This window comes from Oreochromis aureus, linkage group 11, assembly GCF_013358895.1.
Source record: "Oreochromis aureus strain Israel breed Guangdong linkage group 11, ZZ_aureus, whole genome shotgun sequence".
In the NCBI taxonomy this organism is placed as follows: domain Eukaryota; kingdom Metazoa; phylum Chordata; class Actinopteri; order Cichliformes; family Cichlidae; genus Oreochromis; species Oreochromis aureus.
In genome coordinates this window covers 15,173,343-15,195,363 of record NC_052952.1, presented here as the reverse complement: position 1 = coordinate 15,195,363, position 22,021 = coordinate 15,173,343, and the positions used below count along the sequence as shown (strand labels likewise).

Sequence of the window (22,021 nt, the reverse complement as noted above, 5' to 3'; positions counted from 1 at the left end):
CAGTATTAGATTTGATAGTTTCCCTGTGTATGGGTCATGACTGCGTGGCTCTTGCATGTTTCCATCTCCTGTGAACAACGCTGACCCTGAGACAGATGGCAGGGACCACATTACTATCATTCAGTGAGACCAGGACCTGCGTTTATAAGCTGTCTCCAAGGACAACAGCGCTATCTGCTCTGACAGCCCCAGCTATAACTTGATCCAGTGAAACTCCATAGGTAGTACTCACAAGCAAACCCAAATTATTTTCCATGACCTGATGTAGATATCAGTTAGGGTTTATCCTCCCTGAGTATGTCTGAGGTGGGTTCAAATACACTGATTAGCGAAAAATGTCAAAATTAGCACCAAACTCTAGACCTGGTTATATCCAGCGGATGCCTCCTGCAGCTAAATCAAAATCTGGATCGCTTCCGAGGGAAACGTTTCGTTGCGAAGCAGCTGCAGAAGTTTTCTACAGCAGATGTTGAGTAGTCTTATTCCCTTCACTCACTTGCAAACAAAGTAGGAACGTGCAGATGCGCGTGTCTCATTAACACAGGAACTCCCGATGGCGCCAATCAAAAACAAACATACTATGTTACCTTGTTTTCAGCACCAACAGACGCCCCCACTTCCACTTCAAGCAGGCTAATTAGGAATCGTTTATTAAACAAAACACTGAAATATCACAGCTATAAGGAAAAAAGAAAAGAAAACACCCCTTCACACATAAAGTCAGGTAAGCATATCAAATGACGAGGAGCAGAATAGGTTCATCTGCTGAAAATAGGAGCTCTTCCTTACAGGTGGGTCCTCTAAAGCCAATTATTTCCTCCAGTCACGTTAAGTTAGGCCAGCTGTGGCTGAAGTTGACCTTCCAGACACCTATATCACAACAGAAGACAACCTCTGGATGACAAACTTTAGGCCGCTTTTACGCTGTGATCTGTATAAAGACCATTTTCTACCACAGGAACTAGCAGGCAGATTCACAGAACTCGTAGTAGTTTTAGAAAAGAAGCAAAGCTGCTGGGAAGGGATGAACGACGAGCGGATGAACTCGGAAAGATCTAAAATGTAAAAAGGAAACCTATCAGAATGAAGAAAAAGAACAGCAGACTGCTGCCTTACTTTCTTAAAAAATGACATCATTGTAAAGTTTGGTAAACAGGCCAACTCAAACTGCGATGTCGAACTAACAGCTCCATGGTTGCGTGTTTTACATTGGTTGGATGCACTGGGAGCCAGATAGGGTATATGGTGGATCTCACAGAGCAATCCTAATAGATAGCACTGCAGAGCCAATTAGATAGCTAGTTTAAGCTAGCCCTGCTAGTTAATACAGTAGAAATGCTGCTGCTTAGCGCAAATTATTTTATTAGTGAGCTTAAAAAACAGCAGCGGACCTCTGTGTCCTCTGGACGCTCTGAGGACAGCTGTCAAAGTCTTTCAAAGCCGTTATATAACACAGCGACTTTAAGGTAACAATGCTCCAGCAGCGATCATAAAAGGCGTGTTGGTTTTCACTTCCCTGCTTTTAGCTTCTGGTTCTCGCACCTCTCTGTGGGGTCAGAGAAGACATCATTTATCACGGCTTGTTAAAGCAACCATCAGTGACACATTGCCTCTGTGTGTGTGTGTATATACCCATTTATGGTGCGGGGTGGTACGGTCACTTTTCAGTTATATAACTGCAACTGTAGACAGCTGCAGTGCATTCTTTGATTCCCCCTTTATTATGTGACATGCTCTTGATGGATGCGTCCACTCTACACGGTAAGAACTATGTGGACACACACTGTATTTGTGTATTTCAGCTCTGGGAAACTTTTTACTGACAGTTATTGGTGGAGCTTCTTATTTCCACTCACAGGAAACAGCATTTTAGACAGCTTTGGTTCTTATTTTTGTTTTAATGGGAAAAAAAGCATTTCTGGCTTTAAAACGAAAATGCCTTCATAATAAGGAAACCGCTTTCCAAGTACCGTCAAGCTGGAGAGAATCAGATGTCTGTTCAGAATCTTTTCCATTTGGGAAATCTTGTTGTTGTTGTGACCTGTTCTTAATCCTGTTAACACTTCTTGGACTGGTTGATGTTTCTGAGATGGCCTAAACAGCCAACAGTGGGCGTAAGGCCACACCTATCTGAAGTAGTGAACCAATTTGAAGCAGCAGTGCAGTTATGTGGAAGCAGCCCACTCCATGAACACCTCTGGGACAAAGTGGATCATTCAACGTGAGCCAGGTACTATTACCAAACATCAGTGTAGGACGTCACTAATGAGAGTCAAAGTGGGAACAAATCCCTAAACCAACATTTCGTCTTCACAGAAGAGTGGAGGCGCTGACAAAAGCGGTTTCAGAAACGTATGGATTCAATGTTCAGATATCCAGAATTCCTTTTTACACGTACACGGCTTTTCGAGCGACATCAGTAACACAGCCACACACGGGTCAAAAAATAGAGGCAAATAATGAGCTGAAGTTTTGGAGTTGTTTTTGTGTCTTAAAGTGTAAGAAATGCAAAAAGAATGAGTGCAAAACATTCGTTAGGAAACCGGTCTGTAGCGGAAGCTGCTGTTTTTGTTGAATCCTTTCTATCTTATTTCATTTTATTTCATCACATGGTGAACAATACTGTTTTCACTGTGAACAAGGTAACAAGAAACACATAAATGGAATGAATGAAGATATCTGCTTAACACATTTTCTGTCAGGGCGAAAGCTGCAAGAAAGCGAGGAGACTGAATGCCATGAGTCATTTTCGCTTCCTCAAGACTAGCCGCTGTTCGGGACCACTGATTAGTAAAATGAGCAGACAGCCTGGTCTGACCTTTCCATTTTCTTAGCATCATAAATTCTAGGGCAGCTTTCCTCTCTCTGTGGATACAGTTGCTTGCTGTACATCAAGTTGAATAAAGCTCATTACGGCTTGGGTTCTGTGGGTATTTCGAGCAAAGGGAAGCAGTATAACTGAATGTTTATGTTTACAGAGACTTCCTGCTAACTTGTCAGATGTCAAAATTATCAAGTTAGTCTCTATTTGCATAGAATGACAGTACGTTCCACTGCAGGCTGTCACGCAAAATGATTTGCAAATGATTTTATTCCTCATTTAACTAGTAGAAGTGCCCAATAGTTGCTTTTCGTGTACTTTAAATAGGATTCGTGCATTTCTCTGTACCATTGTCAGGGCCCACTCAGGGACCACATCAAAAACAGATTGGCAGGGCATCAAATTTCACAAGCCAAGCACAGAAAAAATCAGTATAATCTGCTGGAATATGTATTTTTTCATCCACAAGAAAAATAAGTTAGCATGCCATCTATACCTTAACTGTTCTTAATAAATTAGTGTAAATAAACAAGGCAAAGCCACATTTTTTAATGTGGACAACTTCTTTCTGTTGTCATTGCAGCTCTAAGGTAGCCTGACAGACCTGCCAGGCCTCCAATAGTAATTGTTGCTAAGATAGGATGGGACAATTGCTATGGGGAGAAGGCGGTTTGGCAATTTACTGTGGAAATCCTGTGCATTTTCCTGATTTCAGCAACTTCAAAGCAATGGTACTAATTTACTGTAAACATAGCAGGTGAGTTTCTGCTGACTCTGTGGCACATTCCCTCTCTTGCGTGCGAGGTGCTAAAGCTGGCGATGACAGGCCCCATCTCTCGTCCCCATTTTAATTTAGCAGCGGCTGGAGGAGAACAGCCGTTCCAGCACTTAATCACCACGGTAAGACTGTAAACACATCACCAGCTGCAATCAGACTGCAGACAGCTCATAGCTAACAGGTCAGGACTGTGAATTACATTTGATTAGAATTAGATTTAAGTGTTTGCAGTTGTTGGGTTGGGGATCAGATGCATAGATATTCCTGGGTAAGGGTAAGGTCAAGCTAAAATGTTTGGAACTGGGTAAAAAAAAAAAGGTATGAAGCTCAGTGGAGCAGATTTGTTATTAACATCTTTAAAAGAATGCACAAGACTATAATGTGCAGTTCACAAAGTACACATTGAGCAGAGCTGGGAATTCATTTATATCCAGCTCATGTTTGATGAATGTCAAATGTTCCTCGCTCCGATACAGTCGTGGCGCTGCTTGCAAATAGCTTCTATTTTTCAGCAACAGAGCTCGCCGAGCTGAAGATTTGCTTTGACAGCTGGGAAATGCTGACCTACCTCTCCCGTAACATGGCTTATTAAAGGTATTCCATGCTTATTCACAGTGTACTCCAGCGTAATATGCACTGCGCCCTGCATGCCATCAAAATCAAATGAGATGGATCCAGTATTTTCCACCTTGACTGATTTAATTTGTGCAATTTGCAGCAATCAAATAATGAAGCAGATGCAGGAAGAGACAGCTTAGCATTACTGGAGGAAATAGGAAATGAGCTCATCTTGCATTATGATCTATTGGGAGAACGATATGTCTTTATAAAGACCAGGATGCAATGAGCATACTTCCCTACGTTTCCCTATATTTTCCCTTCCACTTTATTTTTACTTGTGTCACGCAAACAATCATTATCCTTTCAGGTAGCTTGCAATTACGAGCAAAGGAGTTCATAATTTATTACAATATTAATAAATTATAGCTATAATTTATTCACTTGACACTTGGATTATTAACCTTTATATGAGGTGAAAAGGAAATCACATATTAAAATGCAACAGCTAATTAATTTCCGACTGAATAAGCCTACCTGCACTCTGGCTGTCTTTGTATACAACTACTATTATTCCCTCCTTAATACGATTGTGCTCACAGCAGGCTCACCTCATGTGCATTCAGTGATTGAACTTGACCTTATTCCTTTGCTCTCATATAGTATTCCTTTCCATGCGTGCTGTGTGCATTGTCTTCGGTGTGCCACCACATTATCTAACTCTCTCCTTCCTTTATGATGAGTCACAGGCCCAACCTCAGGCAACAGAGCTCAGGAAAAAAGGGGAGGGAGATGTGATTGGAATTCAGCAGCAGTCAGGAGGAGATGGAGGGAAAAGGGCAGTTTATTTTAAGATGTCTCTGTACCACTGGCTAGATTTGTCAGAAATCATTTAGAGATGCTCCAGTGGAACATGAAACTAGGCGATATCTGGATGCATATATATGTGGGCATGCATGTGTGTGAGTGAAGATGCGCATGTTTGGGGGGCAAAAGGATTTCATAACCATGCAATTTTTCTAAAGTGCATACATCACAAAGCACCAGGGGAAAGCGTCAGGCCTCACTCTGTTGGTAGCGCCTACAACCGTTGGCAACAGCTGCTTGTCTCCCTTTTCACTGCTCGTCTTGGGTTAGTCTACTTAGCTAACTTTGCATCTGTCGGCTATTTAAAACAACAACAACACTGTCTATGTTTTGAAATGTTACAACATTTTAAATTACAATTTAACCTTTCAGGAAATATAACAAAAGCTGATCTCACTCTCATGACTGCTGGCTTAATTGTGTTTCCTATATAAATTTAACAGCAGTTGCTAGTTAGCTTAGTTTGCTACAAAAACTAGAAACAGGCAGCCTGGCCCTGCAGAAAAGTCCCTAAATCCACATTTAAACTGGACTGAACACAAAACCAGGAGGCTAGGAGGCTGATGTTTCTCTAAATCTTTGTGTTAAGCTAAACACCTTACCCTACCTCAATAAAGATTAGGTAAGCTAAAATAAAAAGCTACTAGCTATGTCTTCGTTTATGGCTCAGTCACACTATAGTAAAAACAGGACTTCCATGCTTCTAGGAAAAATCTGTAGTCGCCCAGTGACCTTTTTTGTGTGGTTTTTTTGTTTTTTTTGCTGTCAGAGACCAGCAGCAAATAGTTCACCATTTTGTCACTTTCAATCACAAGCACCAGTCACCTGGTGAAAAATAACCTACCTCCAATCAGTCATGGTCTGAGCTAAGACAGAATTTATAATATTGAGTCTGTGTCAGTTTGCACAGATGTGTCCAGCTTGTCCGCTGTCTCTCTTTGCAATAGGGGACAAGATATAGCTGGTCTACGTCACTATTTGGGGAAGATTTTCTGAATTTCTGTTTCAAATCTCAGCGGTTATGTGAATGTGAGTAGTTAGTATAAATTTCTGTGTACGCAGTTGGCAACAGATTTGCAATTTTCGGTTGCAATCGCAAACTGATAGCAGACTGACTCGGTACCCAACTGACTGCAAGTAGTTGCAGACCTGATCCACTTATTTGAAGCAACCATATCAAAGGCAGCAAGTTCACAAGCTCATTGCAAACATCATCTCATTTATCATCTCATTTTGGTCAAGCAACCACGTCCAACCACTTCTTTCCCCACTGTGACTATAGCATTAGTGCAAATATTATTCCTGAGCGTGCCCAAACGTGTTTGATATATTTATGACAAACTAAAGAATGTTTGACTACAGCAACAACAAGAAAGATCATTTCCGTTTGAGATTTGTGGAATATTTAGGGACAAATTTGCCAAACTAGGAAAACTCATCCAGTCCTCCCTGCCTTCCTCCAGGATACTTCAGCTGCACTACTTCAAGCCTGAAAGAGGAAGAAAAAAACCCCGACTCCACAGTGGAGTAAGTGGAGCAAGAAGCTGGAGCCGTGTAGGATGCTGATGAGCGTGTCATTTCTACCTTCCTGTGAACCTTTTGTAAAATGAGCACAACTGGGACCTTCTTCCCTTTGTCACAATACCCACGCGTTCCCTGAACATGTCTAAAAGCTATGATTTGTCCACACCTTTTCTAATGCATGTCAAACTTTTCTTTTCTAGTCATAGCTGGGTGCAGAGGTGGGAGGCTGGAGTGCTTTTTTAAGTCAAAAGGATTCCACCTGTAAACCTCTTTGTGATGCCACTGACAGCTTTCTGTGTGATCCTGGCTTCTTTTACAAATGCAGTCATGTAAAGCGGCACATAAGGCTTCAATGAGAACAGCGTGGATGCGTTATGATGATTTTAATTCAGCCATATTCAACTGATCTAGTTGCTTGCTTTGCATGTGCAGGTTGAAGAGCCATGCTGCTAGACACTAGAGATATTATAGTGTTTTAATTTTTTTCTCTTATTTGCTTGAATAGCGACATGGAAGAATTTACTGTGCCATCTGTTATAAGCCATAAATTGTAGTTAATGTCACACTGGGGTTACCTCCCAGTCAACTAAAGCTCGTAGCCTTTAGTTCAAGCGCTCTGAGGCCACTAAACCTGCTCCTCACACATTGCAGAGACCTGTAAAGCTCGTATGATAGACTGGCTGCATATCCTATCTCATCAAAGTGATGATCAGACATGTGACCTTTAGGTAAGGTCAGTTTATGGTTCCTATGCTCATATATGTATGTTGTTGTGGGAAGTATAAAGATATTACACAATCAAGTCTCCATGAAGATGATGGAGGTCAGTGTCACGCAGTCGTTTTAGTGTTCTACAGTACCTAAAGTTGGTAAGCTTGTTGTGTGTGACTCACACATTTTGTTCTACGAGTGGATGACTGCAAAGGGGACACAGTGCATGAGTATGAGTGGCCTCTAAATGAAGTCCTCTGTTATGAAGATCAGCTTAACATAACATAATGGACTGTTTTATTGCCATGCCATATACGAAAATGTTCTAGTTTGGATGAGTAACATCTGTTCTCGTGTGAAATTCCCACTGAGGTACATACGACGGTTACGCTATTTTTACGAGCAAATGATCCCTACATTTATGACACACCTTGCTCCATTCTACAGTCATAAAGCAAAGCCCTCTGTTTTAACAGCTTTGGGTCCTCGCCGCCGTCCTCAGTGCAGATGCCATTGTTGGCCTGTCGGTTTCAGAGAGCGGAAAAACCCCCAAATGAGATCATTCAAGTTTTAATGCCTGCTGCCGGAAAAAGATGCGCTCGATGCGCATTCATCAAAAAAGAAATAAATAAATAAAAAGCAGAGGCCCGGCGACAATAAATTCAGCCGCTGCACTTTTCCATGATCACAAAAATGTCACAGCAGTCAGCAAATTGAGTTAGATGCAACTTCAGAGGAAGATAGGCGTACAAGCTGCATATCTGGCTCCAAACTGCTGGCTGTTTGAAGCCATTTTGTCTGGACGAGTGTTTTGTCTTATTTATTTATTTATTTCCTATAATCTGTCCTTATATAAGATATGGAGTAATATGGGCCACAAGGATAAAAGCCTAGACAGAAAAAGGCTGCACGGTTACAGAAGCATTGTCTCTTTGAAGCAGAGGGAGACTGAATTGCCGTGCTCAACAAAACACATCCAACCACCCAGAGGTGCTCTCTCTGCTGCTCGCTGGCTACCGCTGGCCGGGCCTGTCTGCGTGACATAATAGTGCACCCTCAGAGATAAAGACAGGAGGGGAGAGCTGCTGCACACATCACAAATAATTCTAATAGTAATGAAAAAAAACTAAAAACCCTCCATATGTAAATTTGTACGGCCGTGCTGCACAGGGATGTGGCTGCGCACATTTTTGTCCCCCCCCCACCCCGATTAAGTAGCATTTACCCTCTGGATGACATTGAGAACTGCAGTCGCTGCTGGTGTTTCGATGTGAGTAATGGAATAAAAGGTTAATTTGACTCTTCTTAGGCATTCACCCCAGGTCAGCGATCTCCTCGGGCGCCAGTTGCCGCACCCAGCGAAGCTGCAAGCTATCCATCCAGCAAGGAGGTAAAGAGAGAAAGAAGGGGAAAAGGAAGAAATCGACAAGAGAAGTAAGGAAGGTGTAAAATGTTCGCTGCTGTCACTCATTTTAAACTATCGCTGTAGCAGAGATATCGCTCCTCCTCAGCACTTTCAGCCACCATGAGTTTTTTTTTATCAAGTATTACAATTATAAGGAAAATGGACACAACACTGGGCCCAAACTAATACAGCACCTAAGCACCCTTTAGTTTTAGACTACTCGCTCGACTAACATACTTACAGTAGCTGGGTTTTGGTTTTTTTTGTAAGTTTGCTTGATTTTAACAATTAAATGAGACTCGTGTTTAAGTATATCCAACTAAGAGAGACTATATTGCAAGTACTTTCCCATGACTTGTTTAAAATGAGAAAATATTAAGTACTCTGTACAGTTTTTATCTTGTTACTTCAACTTGAGTGTAATGGCACTAAAAAGCCATTGTTGGTGTAGTTTACTTACACTGCACTACAACATACACTGGTCAGACATAACATTATGACCATCTGCGTAATATTGTGCTGGTCCCCCTTTAGCTGCCCCCGGAGGTGTGCTGGGATTTCTACACCAAGATGATAGCAACAGATTTAAGTCCCGTGCATGGTGAACACAGGTTGCTGAAAAAGAAGCTGCCAGGCAGGAAGAAAAGAGGAAGATCAAAGAGAAAGTTCATGGATGTAATGATGGAGGACATGCAGAGGGTTGGTGTGGCAGAGAAGGTTGTAAGGAATAGGGTGAGGTGGAGGCAGATGATTGGCTGTGGCAACCACAAAAGGGACCAGTCGAAGGAAGGGAAAAGCTCTAATTTGCAGGTATCATTGATACACCTTGTTAATCAAGCTAGCTAGCATTAGCTGATAACTCCACTTCTCATTTGAAGAAAACAAGTTGGTGACTGTGTGGTCTCCAACTGATTGCTATCATACTTATTTATATCAATGCCCTGCCTTCCTCTTCCAGAAAATGTGCCACCTGGGGTGACTTGTAAACCAACAGAAAGATCAGATGTGGCTGACTTGATGTAACACAGCTCCCTGTCAAAGCACACAGCGCAAAAATGCAGCAAAAATTAGATCGTGATCATAAGCGTCTATCTATACACACCCAGCACACTGAGACAACCGAAAAATACAACCAGTCACATTAGTTCTGGGACATTACTGCATATTACTGAATCATCGGCATCAAATATACACATTGTACATAGTGAAGTGTTTATTCTGTGGCATAGCTGGCAGTTCTTTAAATCCCACCACCACCACCACTCCAGTCACTCCATCCCTCTCCGTCTCTGTCTGTCTATCGCTCATCTGGCCCTGAGTGATGAAAGCACTAATCTAATCTAATCGAGAGAGCCACACACAAGTCCGCTGCGTATCTCACTTCATGGATTAACAAAGCAAAGCGGGAAATGAGTGAAAACTAAAATGAGTCAGATTAGAAGTGATCACTTGAAAGCCTTCTGAATGACAGAAGATGGGTGGGGGTGGGGGACTCGAGCACAAAACTGTGTGGAACTTTCCTATCGCAAGAAGTGGTGACGTTAGGCTCGCTACCCCCAGCGGTGGTGAAAGCTCATCTTTGAAGTTGGAAATGGAGCCCGGAACATAATCCTCTAAAATAGTTCTAAATAAAGCTGCATCAAAATTTCATTAGCTGGTGCCCGGAGGCTCACTTTCACCAATTTCACTAGGTGACATTCGACCTCCGTACATTGATCTGATATGTGAGGCAATACGTTTTGACTGATTAGGAGTCCTGTGGATAAAGCAGTTTCTTTCTTCCGCAATGCCAAAAGAAAGAAACGCCTCCTTCTCACGAAGCTAAAAAACGCACCGACTCCCATATTTAAATATCAGGTTGTGTTTTATATCATAAGTCACGCGTCTATATGCATGTTTGCTGTTGTTCCAGCTGTCAAGCACAGAAAGGTCACAGCAACAACAAGATAAAGCAGCAAGGAGGAACACGTGACCGAGTGTACATGTTAAAAACGAAAAAAAATACACTGAACATCTCTGTTTTCTTTTCTTTCTTTTTTTGTCGATTAATAGCCCCGAGCTCGAGGTAGACAGCAGACAGTACATCAAAATGACTGACAAGTGTTGGGGTGGAAAACTGAGGCGAGGTGGAGGAGGAGAATGGAACAAATACCACACTGTGTGCCTCCGAGAGAAAAAAAACACAACAAAACACGTCAGATCCTAAAAACAATGACCTTTAGGATGTTTCTGAGTGTTGATGTGAAGCTTTATGAAGTGAGGTGAATCGTTTTGGATGGTGCTACATCTAATTTCTAACACTCATGTTGATTACTGCCCGAGAACGCTGGGTAACAGACATGTTATGAATAGATGCACCGCTAGCCTCCAGTGATATATAGACTGAATTCATCCTGAAAAAGCATCAATAAAAGCCCTGAATTTCTGACACGTTACCCCGCTTTACAAAGCTGACAGCGAGACACAGCAATACAAAAAAGCACCAAAGAGAGCAGCGACTCGTCTAATATCTCAGGGGTTGGGACTTGACATTTCTGTATGGGCTCAAAATGTGGTCATAAATATTTTGTACTTGTAAATCAGGATTTGTATGTGTAAAAAGAATTTGTGTGTGTGTAAAAAAGATTTGTATGTGTGAAAAGAATTTGTGTGTGCGTAAAAAAGATTTGTGTGTGGAAAAACGTGTGAATCTCTGCAAGTTACAAGTACGAATTTTGACCCCATTTTTCTTCCTTTCATCTGATTGGTCAATGTCATGTCAATCACAAATGTAACAATCCAATCAGAGAACAGATGGGTTTGGCTGTTGGAGGGGCGCTTTTTTGAACTGCAGGTCCTTGAAGGGAATAAATGCCCTTTCGTTATGAATTAGCATACATGTTTTTATTCAACATTTGAAGAACTAGCAAAAAAACAGAAACTCTTGTAGAGGACATAAAGTCAGAGATAGAAACAACAAGGAGCAGGTGCATCTAGTACAGGTAGAGCTGCTGCAAAAACCCACAGAGCTCAGCAGCCAGCGCAACAAATTCTGGATCCTTTGCTTTTAGTTAGCATTAGCCGCACATCCTGCGTCCGATGTGAAAGGACTTTTATGCTGCGCACTGTGACTCACAGCAATGGTCCCGGGTCAGCCCTGACTTTGTGTTAAACTAATCCTAAAGTAATAATGGTATTTCTAACCACTGATATACCACAACTTTATCCTTTCAACAGCTACTGAAAGTTAGCGGACCTAGCTGCTATCGGATATTTATATAGAGATCCTCCAGCTTCAAACTGTATTACCCTTCAAGGACCTGCAGTTCAAAAAAGCGCCCCCTCCGACAGCCAAACCCATCTATTCTCTGATTGGATTGTTACATTTGTGATTGACATGACATTGACCAATCAGATGAAAGGAAGAAAAATGGGGTCAAAATTCGTACTTGTAACTTGCAGAGATTCACACGGTTTTTTTTTTGGCTAAGTCCACACACAAATCTTTTTTACGCACACACAAATTCTTTTTTCACATACAAATCCTGATTTACAAGTACAAAATATTTATGACCACATTTTGAGCCCATATTTCTGGGCTCGATGGAATGCACTTTCCACTTTTTCAGACTTAAAAACTATAATTAACGTTAAAAGCTGCACTTAATATCTTCATATTGACAAAGGCTCAGATGACTAAATGTAATGGAAAAGGCATCCCTCTTTGATTCAGTGACCCTTTTACGAGTTCAGTAGCATTTGGAGCGTCTAAAGCAGTGTTATGACTTTTCTTTATGATCCTGCTCATGTGTGTAAAGCAAACAGGAAGTACGCCAGTTCAACCAGCAGGTCTTACATTCTCTCTAATGCACTAAAAGCTTCCTTCATGGGTTTCTCATGCAGGCACAGTTTATATAGGTGTGGCCAGGCTGAGACATTTACTCACACTAATATGTCGCAGTAACTGTTTTGTTAATTTGTGTGGCAAATTTCTCTATCCTAAGTGTTAAATATGCACCATGAGGTTGCATACATAACACTTCATTAAAAAAAGTTTGAAGCAGAATTGTTGCCAAGGTTTTTGTCGATAAAGCTTATAAGTACATTATCTTAAACGGGTGTTTGAAATGTTCTTTGGGAACATTCGGTACAGAAAATATCAGCTACAAAAACAACTCAAGTTACTTGATATAACTCCAGCTCTATGAGCAGGTTATGCTTAGTCGCATAACGAGCCTAACCATTAGTTGTGTTGCCAGAAGGGTGGTCTTTTAGTCGGTGGTAGCCATAGTCACATGGTGGCTTATGTAGTATGAATTTTTTTTTTTAAAAAGCAATATCTCTGCTTCATCTAAATTTTATCGTAATTTACGGCAGGTGGTAATTAAAATCTCACCACTAGATGCAATCAAGGCTGCCATTCATCTGTAGTGAGGGTGGGCTGTCAGTACTGTTTACCTCAGCTGTCAGTATGTGACCAGATCTGTTTACTCTGTCAAACTTTATGGAACCAGTATGATGCAAATCAATGAGTCAGTGAAACTGTTCAATGACAGCAATACAGAGGTGAGTAGTTTCTGGATATCCTGAACTTTTCTGTTGGTAAGCGCTGTTGTTTTTGCTGCTGTTAGCAGCTGTTAGCCACTGTTAGCCATTAGTGGAACATTCTTTGAAATCCACGTAACATTTCTGGACTCGGACACTTAGAAAAAACTCTTAACGTAATCACACTGGTTATCAGAGGGAAATGTGATCTTTAGGACACTCGAGCCTAAAATTGGTATAATGTTAGCTTATAACCAGCTGTTCATAGACAGGAAGCTGCATTTCTAAGACAATATCAGAATTTATGCACATGTTTGTGTATTGGAGCTCTGGCTTCAGTTAAGGAGATACAACTTGAGGTGAGGAGTAAGAGTTACAGCATTAATTGCATTGTCTTCTTTGTGTTTTCCCTTCTTTGGTGAAGGGGACCCCTCTGCAGATAATGAAACACAGGTATGATCCTTCTTGTCTTGAGTTAAAAGTTGCAGACACAAATTAAATTTGCCTCCATGGCACACAAACGTCTCTAAGTTCTCTTTTCCTGCACTTCTGGTGTGCTATGTATAGGACCATATACATAAAATTCAATTAGGCGGAGCGGCGATGTTCATCTCAGCCACTGCATTAAAGATGGTGGGGCAAGATGACAAATTCCACAAACTGGAAACCGCTCACATGTATTTTTAATGCATTAAGTTCATAAGCATACATACATTTGTTGGTAGACATAATCACACAATATTAAATGTATATTTATGAAGACAACATTATTTGCTTCAATTTAATTCCTCTCAAAAATTTACATTAACTTTGAGGTTGATGTTTGAGTAACTGCAATTTAGCTGCCAAATAAATCATATTTTTTCTTGTTTTGGGTTTTTTTTTTGTTCTACATGCACATGTACTACAACAACTTTACAGCCTTTCTCCACACAACACTAAAGCACACACCTGATGAAAACCCAAATTATACTTAGCGGTACTCTTTAATAAGGTCACCATTCCTCTAAATAATAGTCTAGAAAAGGCCAAGGCTACTTTAGTTATTCGAACTCAAAGAACACCAATCTAAGCCTAATAGTGTCTAAAGCAGGACACAATCAGTTTTCAGACTAACAGAGTGCACTCCAAAAGGGACCAAGGCCATGTGTTTTAGACAGCCACAATGTACATCTGCTCTCGTCATGGCAGCTGTGGTGCAGCACACGAGGCTGGGATTTTAATACGCGACGCTCAGTAAGCTCTAACCTTCAAGCACGACAGAAAGCGCCATGTTGTCGTCAAGCCTGACAGACCGTGATCCAGTCCGGCGGCCGTAATGCTCGGCACGTGAGAAGGGATGTGACTTGATCTCTGGCCACTGATTATCGACCATCACTTGACCACATTGGTCTGCAGACAGAATGCAACAAACTCTCTTCAAATTGCCTGTAAAATCGATGGTTAAATCAACCGCTGGCTTCAGTCAATAAGAGAAGTTAGGCTGAACAAAGCTCTCATTATACAGAGAAAGTGAGTTGTGCAGACAAGGCGATGTGGAAGATAACACTGAGTGACATTTAATATCATCAGTTAATGAAAAGATGATAATAGAATTTAACTCCTGATAATGTACAGACGCGCTTTCTGTGACATTTAGCATATCTGAGAACATGTAGATAGTTTGTGTGGCACATTCAGTGGCACACTAACACACACACACACACACACACACAGACAAGACCTTTTTCCTTCATATTCATGCAGTCTTACTTTGCGCAGGGCCACGGGGGGAAAAAAAACACACACAAAAAAAACAGGAGAATTAATGCATTCCTTGACATTTGATCCAACCCTCTTCCCTGTGTCAGCAGAAATCCAACTCATCACTTTGCTGCAGAGTTTAGTAGTCCTCAGTCTCTATTACTGATGCTGTCACTTCCTATGTCCACGATCTGCTGCATCGGAAGCTCCCTGATCAAAATGCTGCTGCCATCGGCACTCTCCGACTAAGCAGTGCAGGTAAAGGCTAACTGGGGCGTCTCCAGACAAAACGCTGATTGTATTCACAGTGTTCTCACAGGCTTGCATAGCAGATAGAGTGTTTTTAGTGTCACTAGAGTGCACTTCATTACCGTGAGAGTTCATACCAAGTTTGAGGTTTACTGACTGTCACTTAAAAGGCAACATGTCTGCACTGCATTCTGATCTTCTGAGCTTTACATCTGTCTGAGCCTCTTCTAAGATGGATTACGCCCTGTTTGATGGCTCGACATCAGAGCTAAATGGCAAGTCTGGAGAGAAACGCTTGTCTTTTATCAATTAGGAGCTGACATCAAAAACCTGACAGCTACCTTTGATTTGATTTTTCCTTAACGGATGAATTTTTTTGCCGTTAACCGCCAACGCGGCTGCACCAGCGAAGAGTCTTTATTTACATCACACAATCTGCGTGTTGCATTGTGGCTATATACCTGGTTATATGGGTCACAACACTGCGAAAAAAAAGTCGTTATGCCCACTGTAGTAATTAAACTTTGTTTGCGAGTGAATCTCATATCACCAGTTAAATGCTTCTATCACCATGTCACAGTGTAATGCTGTACTCAGGAAATCAGTTGTGCGCTATAAACTACAGTGGGCACATGATTGCTCACTCTCTGCTTCTCTCTAACACTAATCACCATCGCTGACAGGTGCACTGTCGCAAGACTGTAATTTTCCACATCTACAAAAAGTGACATTTAGTTACCAAAGGCAAATTAATGGGTTTGACTTTTTCACTTCATGAGAGAAATTTTTAAAGGCTCTCTGGAGGTACATAAATTTCCAATTCACAGGCAAAAAAAGCGTGGTAGATAGTAACTATAGTGTGCTACACTGTAGATATAGAGAGTAATTCTGGATGTAACTTTGGCAATAATCTCATTGCAAAGGGAATCAGTGTTGTACATCTATTCAAATCAATTGCGATTCAATTTTAGTTATATAGCACATAATATATATAGACGACTTCTTATAAGCAAGCACATGGCGACAGTGGGAAGAAAGAAACCTCCAGCAGAATGAGGCTCAGACAGGACAAAGACACACTGTGGAGGCAGAGATGAATAATAACTGATGGTTAAATGCAGAGTGGTGTATAAACACATAGTGAGTGAAAAAGGAAACACTCGTGCAGCCTCGGTCTTCAGTGTCACCTGATCCAGCCCTAACTATAAGCTTTATCAAAAAGAAAGGTTTTAAGCTGATGTGGAGTGAACGGTATTTCATGCTACTGGGAGCCATTAACAATTAAAATTTGTGTTTAAAAGCAAAAGACTACAGAACAAAGTAGAAACAATGTTTTGTTCACTGCACAGCTGTACAAAAAGAGTTAAAATGCTGACTGGAACCACTGTGGCGTCCTGTGATTTGATTATAATGGACAGCTTCCAGCCATTTATAAAACACTATTTTCCACTGGCCAGGTTACAGTATAATTAAATACACAAACTCACTTAGTATTCAAGTCAATCAATCACGTACAGTCCAACCTGATGTATATTACATTACCGAGTCCTCAAAGCAAAACATGGATGATGCCTTTGGATGAGTGACTCACAGACACACTGTTGCAACACTTTTCAAGGTCAGTCCAAGGAGAGTCAGTGTGCAGCATCAGGGTGGCAGCCTGTGAATCATGATTGGATCAGCAGGCCTTTATGGGGGGTTAACACATCCCTGCATGCACTCTACTTCCCTCACCATTCTCTTCCCCTGCATACTTAAGTAATCGAGTGCAAGCTCCTTTTATGTCGAGCAAAAGTTCGGAGCTACCGACAGTCAGCCGACAGTTACTCCTTATAAAGGTCAAGATTCATCAGGGGGTCAATGTCAGCTGAGACATCTGGTTAAGTATATCATTGCCAGTAAGTCATTACAAGCTTAACTAACATGACGAGGCATGAATGAGGCATGCTTTATATATATACTTCAATGAGGATAGAGGTTCAGATGTGGCCTGTCATCACTGTACAAAAGTTTGTCAAGGGCAAACTGTGCATATAATGAGAGAGTGTGGCAGGTAATAATAAAGGTGTTTACTTTCTTTATTGTTTGGAATTGTTTGTCATGAGTCACCGAATGACAGCGCCACCCAGGCAAGCATCTTTCCACGATGTGTCACCCTAACGTGACGTCCCACACAGTATATTTAGCACACTTCCCAACCAAACCACAGCGCTGTATTCATTCTTTAACTTCTGGGAAATGTGTGGACAGATTTGGCAAATATCTCTTCAGGTTAGCCATTTTGCCTTTAACCAGTCCAACTCATACTGGGGTAATTTCATTGCAGCTCCCACTGAAAGCAATTAGAGGTCCGGTTGTGTCATGTTGTCTCTCCGAGATCTCTGTGTGAGCTACCGCCAGCAATGACACTTACTTCCTGTTCCCATCCCGGCAGTTTCTGAAAAAAAAAAGCTGGAAGGCAGCTTGAAATGATGACCCCACATGACTGACAACCAAGGGCGGACTTTGTGACAGTCAACACCTCCACAGCCCAGGATAATAATACTAAGTGACTCCGACTGATCCTGGGATCAAGCTAAGGCTCTGCTGTTTTTAAGAGGATGTACTGCAAACAGATTAACATGATTCACATAAATAAATGTTTGTTATTAATATGCGGGCAAGTGTGAGAGCAGAGGCCTAACTTTATTGTTACCTTTCGAGTATGTGCATCCCTACTGATGACATTTAGATGTGAAAAGTTACAAAGATGAGGCAGCTTAAAATAAATAATTCAAAAACAGACGGAAACATGGTAGCAAAAACCCTTTTCCACCTACACTGGTTCTACTAACTGCAGGCAGGAGTCATGCATGAAACCTTTTTTGCTTGGAGAAAAGACAAAAATAGACAAAGTACGAAACCTAAGACTTCTGTGCAAAGGTTGCTACAAAAAAGGTTGTACTTATTCTGAAGCTCTGAAATGATCATAACAGAAAACTGATGTGCATTCAGTTTTTTTTTTAAACAGGATTCATTGATATGCAAAACTTTCCGACTGGCCATAGTCTGTACAACAACTGATGAATGCCAATATATTGTATGCGCAGTGCATGCAGCTATGCCCCGAGTCTGCACAAACCATTTTTCACGAAAGCAATCATGGGAGGGATGCTGCGGATTAATAATACAGAATTGCATATTTTTGTTTTAAACCGGACAAAACCAGACAATGGACGCCTCTGTTTGCGTTAAACAATTACAAATACACTAATAGTACATGGCCATTGTGCCCTCCACCCATAAAACATATCCACTGACACTGCTTTTAAGCACCAATTGGACAATCAGTCAACTACCAATTATTTAGCCATTACGTTGTCTCCAGGTTCTGTGAAAGACAGAAATTACTATATGTACAGCTGACTTATATACACTGTGGAGCTAGTGGTAGGCCTTATGTAATGGAGACATGTGCTTGCTAATTGGGACGAGGTTGAGCTACATCGCTTAATGCTGCTTTGCCTATATTCTACCTCTCTCTGCGCGACCTACACAGAGAGGGATTCAGTAGCGATATTGTAGCTTTGTCATCACTAAGACGTCGGGGCAACATCGCTTAACGCCGCTTCTCTGAGCATTTGGCATTATGTAGCACGGGCATTTTTTCTCATTGAAAAGATGTCGCATCGATGTAGCTTATCACTAATATAACACATGTAACATGTCTTAGCATGTAACATTTTACAGTTACCTGATAAAACTCAAAGTTTACGCTGCTTCAGCTATTTGTTCAGTATTGAAAAAAGATCTATCCTTACAAAGTTCCCATGTGCATGGCATATATTCCCTCTTCAAGTACCACCACACACACTGTACGTCGCTGCGCTGTGCTGTACAGTAAACCACACTCACCTGACCATCACCTGACTATATCTCCAAGCCCCTATTAATGGTTTTAAAATTTAGTTTAAATTAAGTTTCATTCATAATTAAGGAGCAAATTAGATATGTTAATCAATATATTAATCCAACTGGATTTGTTTGGTGATCCCTCGCTTGCCCTTCTGAACTAAATCAGGAAGCAGATTGGCTGTTTGTTAGACGTAATGCAAGCTCTAGCCATGCATCTCTCTGATTTGTTCAGATATCCACACAGATGTGGTGCCCCAGATCTTGATGATAAACCAATCAGCAATCAATGAATCAAAGCTGCAAGCAGGAAACCGATAAGGCAATTTCCATATAAGCTAACTAGCTAGCTGGATTCATTAAACTTAGATACAGAAATATGCTAAATGATACACAGACAACAATAACTTTGATTAAGATTTTTTTGTTGTTGTTGTAAGCTACATGTTCCTAACAGCTACAGGTTTCGCTGCTGGTTCAGTTTGCCCAAAAAGGAAATGAGGTTTGAGTGCCATTGCCATGCGTCTCCACCAAGAAAATGTAATGAAAAGTCAAAGGAGGTGCAGCTCTTCTTTTTATGGAGCTCCATGAAGCATTTGTACCATGGCAGATTTTAAATAAGTAACCCAAATTCATAACTGTGGTGCGTCGCTTCATAAACGTTCCCATCCAGAATGAAAGGCTCAGATTAACGGCGCTCCAGTTGCATTTTAATGAGCATATGTAAACACAAACAATCAAGCTGTGGATATTTTGCACTCTCAGCTTATCTACAACAATGAAACAGAGAAGGGAGCACTGAGCAAAAACACCATCACAAGTGCTCAGGATTTACAGCTCTGCCTCTGATGCACACTCTTAACTTCATCAGAATCGAAGGTAATCGGCTATTTTAACATGATTGTGTGATTAGAGTTTAATAAAAGCATTTTAAAGGCATGCCAACTTTTTAATTACAGCTGTTGGAAATGACTCAGTGAAGGAAATAAAAGGAGAAAATCATTATTAAAACACACACGAGTAAAGCCACAAAAGTGTTCAGGGATCTCTGACAGGCACACAGGAACCACTTTACATCTCGTTCAACAGTTCAGCCAAGGAAAATGCTTTGTTTCAAATTCAGCAAAAAAGTGAATGAGATTTTCTAGTGTTTGAATTTCAAGATGGCATCTTTTTTACAGCTATTCCGAGCATATCCGTGCCATCTACTGTGCTGACACAGCTCCCAAAAGATGGAGGGCCGGTTTGGTTTAATCATCCTCTCACTCACAGTGTGATGATCAGACACGTGACAGCGCCCAACACATTATCCTATCCTAACAGCCTTCTTACTTCTCAACAAAAGGTTTAGACTGTAAACACATTCGTTCGTGCAGACACATTGTCCTGATACACGAATACCAAATAAAAATCTTGGTAATTTACATTTCAAACTGTGACAATCAAAATGTTGCAGTAATCAATATTTTACCAGGCCACTGGCAACTTTTCTTTTTCAGTGCAAGTCAAGACTTCAGAAGAAAACGATGACCAAATCTCTAATCTCAGGGTTTGTTGCCACTAGTATTAATTCCCATATGGGACCAGTGGGTCTGTGTGTAATATGCAAGCCGACCGGTTTATGTCAGACGATATTTTCACGGACCGGCCTTTAAGGTGTCGCGGATAAGTACAACAAAATCAAACCAGTACCTGTACCAAAAAAACGAAGATTTATTCATAACACGGGAAAAGACCCAGGGAACTGAGTTAACGATGAAAACGCTCAAAAAATAACATAAAAACCGATAAAAACCTTAAAAACCATAAATTTCACACCCGAGCCTAAACTCTCGCGGGCCGGTACCAATGACTCATGGACCGGTACCGGTCCGTGGCCCGGTGGTTGGGAACTGCTGAACTAAACCTTAATGAACCTCTCTGAACTGCAGCACTCTTGGATAATTTTATTAAACAGTTTTCTTTTTTTCTTTTCAGATTATTTTTATTCAGTATCAATTTATTTATTTATCTACTTGATATTCTTGGAGATTTTTTTTTACTATGGATGGAATAAAAACAACTCTTGTTATATACACTGCTCAAAAAAATTAAAGGAACACTCAGAGGGAAACTGTAAACAAATCCGAGCTTAATGGGATAAAAAAAAAATCCTCCTGGATATCTATACCAGGGGTGGGCAATCTCAGTCCACGAGGGCCGGTGTCCCTGCAGGTTTTAGATGTGTCCTCGAACCAACACAGCTGATTTAAATGGCTAAATTAGCTCCTCAACATGTCCTGAAGTTCTCCAGAGGCCTGGTAACGAACTAATCATGTGATTCAGGTGTGTTGACCCAAGGTGAGATCTAAATCCTGCAGGGACACCAGCCCTCGTGGACTGAGATTGCCCACCCCTGCTCTATACTGATATGGAGTATGTAATATGTTAGCAACAAAAGGACGCCACACCCTTTGACAGATCTGAAACAATCCTGTGTTTAAAACATCTCACTCATTAAATTCTTTGACTTTTTTTTTCTAGAAAAGGCTTTCCACATGGATATTTCCCTGTTCACTGATACAGTTCCTGTGGAAAAACTACATTCATGGGGGCAGCCATTTCTCCACAAGACCTCCCTTGGTTATTGAGCTGCAAGCTCTGAAAACAAGCCTGCACATTATAACCTTATCGATTGAAAATGCACTATTAGAAATCCTGGGATTAATTATTCAAAGGGAATTAATTAGCACTTTCAGAGGGAGACTGAATGAGCTGCTGTGAGTAATCAACCCAACGCGAGAGAAACGTAAACCAACCCAGAGCCGTGAAGCGTAACGCACGGGATTCAAACATTACGAGAAAGAACCAAAAGCATTCTGCTTCATGACACCTAAACCATTTTACATAATAGCTTAGCAAGGTGACCACTTCTACCTCCCATTCAACATCAAGAAAAAGCCAGAGCGAT

At 41.1% G+C, this 22,021-nt stretch overlaps 1 protein-coding gene across 5 annotated transcripts in view; it reads right to left on the bottom strand.

Annotated features, from left to right (window-relative positions):
* The window catches only part of oxr1a (oxidation resistance 1a), a 168,998-nt gene that overhangs the window by 127,508 nt on the left and 19,469 nt on the right, over positions 1-22,021 (bottom strand). The window lies entirely within an intron of this gene.